Here is a 2,085-nt window from a genome sequence, read left to right on the forward strand (position 1 = left end):
CCCGTTTACATGTCATGGCAAAACATTCAACCTCAGTGACACAAGGGTACATCTGATGATACATTGTCAACATTGCATGTCTGTCAGACTCAAGATTGTCTGGTGGAATGGAGAAAGAGGCACCACTGTACAGTTCTCTAGGGAAAGTCGTTCTGCTGACACCAAAACATTGCTTTACATAAAGCATATCAGCTGTTTCAAAGTCCCAACCATTTGTCTTCCTAAAATACTGGTCCTTCCGTATAACAATAACCTCGTATGTGATTGGAGGACCCTTAGACTCCTCGTCCAATCACGTGTGAGGTCATAGGCATGACTGATACAGCAGTACTTGCAAGACGAGCGTACAAATAGACACGTGTGTTACTATATTCAGAAGAACTGTATCTCCAGTTCCTTTGTTTGGTTTTTGCTGCTTCGTGAATAATGGCTGGACGACGTCTCGCGTTCAACTCGCCTTCAACTCCTCTCCGCGGTCACCAACTCTGCGGGTTTCTGTCCATGGAGGAGAGGAACCGACTCAAAGAAGAGGAGATGGGCGCACAATCCCAAGATGGCGGTAAGAATACATTAGATGACTGCAGGATAAGCTAAAAGTAGCGTAGCCTCAAGTTAAGCTAAGAGTAGCCTAGTAGCCTTACAAGTGAGCAGAAACTGCTTTATTAAAGTGTGTTTTCTTTGCCGTGTCGTTTACAGGAAGCGGTGCGCGTCTTCACAACTCCGAGACGAATTACAGGCGCGACAAGGGTCAGATTTAAAGAATATGCTTTCATCCTGCGGTATAAGGGAATATATACGTATAGATACCGATCATAACTATACATTTTGTTTTCACAGACTAATCTCGCCTCATAATGAGACGGTGACCTCGTATTTGCTCCGGGAAAAGTCCAGATTTAGACGACGTCATTGTGTGTAAGTGACACTGTTTACTGTTTCTCCTTCCTTGTTAAATGTTACTGTGACTTGAGTTTGATTTTTTTTGTATTCATACCACACTCATTTAATTGTTTTCCAGCCGCCTGTGAGACGTATTGTGAGACGGGACACAGGAGCTGCGAAGGATTCAGCGCGGAGTCGAGCGAGAAGAAAGAGGGTCAGAGTTTATTTGCTGACTTGTTTCAGGTGCATTGATCGATGTGTTGTGTCCGTACGCATCACATCGCACAGTACTGATTAATTGTTGTTTTTACAGCTGCTGGAATCGAGACAACGTGTGCTGGCTGATGACGAGGTGGAACTCTGGAAATCCGCCACCGTAGAGCTCACGTCGGGCGGAGGGGACGGCGTTGTTGGCGGGGTCTCGGGGTGGATTGTACGGTCGCCACACGCACACGAGGCGCCTGCACAACAGACCTGCCTCGGAAAACACGGCGCCAGTGACGGTCTACAACCCCGAGGAGGCAAACGGACAGTTTACTGAGCTGTAGTTTTTTAAACCGCCTTTACCCAAGTGTGGACAGATCCTCACTTTGTATGTAGTTGTTGTTTGTGTGTTGTTAATAAAGCTCTTTCTTTGCATAAACATGTGGCAAATGTTCATTTTCTCTATTAATTCATTGATGTCCTGGTTGGTATCCTAATAAAAGTGTAGTAGCCTACATAGGATAACCATGAAATTAATATACAGCATAATATGAATATATAAATAAAATGAGGCGGGTGACCAATAGCGACAGATCTGCCAACCAATCACGAGTGATTGAAAGTTGTGGTTTCATCCAATCATGAACAAGGACACTCAAGCCTGGTCTGCCCAGGTGTGGTTTTGCTGCCAATCACGAGTGATTTTATTTGTTCGTAAATTGTGGTTTCATCCAATAAGGAGTGAGAATATTCAAGCCCGCTCGGCTCGGCCACCCGCAGCTTCGCTGCATTCATATGCTAATTCGGGCCATTCGCACCTCCGCCAGCTCTCCGCCTACGTCATGGTTCGTTTCCGACAATTTGTGGCACAGACAAACGCGACGTGCGCGGGTGGCAAATTGTCGGAAATTAGGGAGATTTCCGGGCGTTTACGGGGACAAAAATCGCACTTTTCATGCAGTGTTCCATCTGGCAGGAGGCTGAGGTCCATCAGGACTA

At 46.0% G+C, this 2,085-nt stretch overlaps 1 long non-coding RNA gene across 1 annotated transcript; it reads left to right on the plus strand.

The window, feature by feature from the left end:
- Positions 1-792: 792 nt before the first annotated feature.
- On the plus strand, positions 793-1,525 carry LOC144406221 (uncharacterized). The gene is made up of 3 exons (XR_013467421.1): positions 793-915; positions 1,019-1,096; positions 1,196-1,525. It is a non-coding gene; the product is annotated as an uncharacterized LOC144406221 (long non-coding RNA).
- The last annotated feature ends 560 nt before the right edge of the window (positions 1,526-2,085 follow it).

The sequence above is a fragment of the Gasterosteus aculeatus genome, chromosome 4 (assembly GCF_964276395.1).
Source record: "Gasterosteus aculeatus chromosome 4, fGasAcu3.hap1.1, whole genome shotgun sequence".
Lineage (NCBI taxonomy): Eukaryota > Metazoa > Chordata > Actinopteri > Perciformes > Gasterosteidae > Gasterosteus > Gasterosteus aculeatus.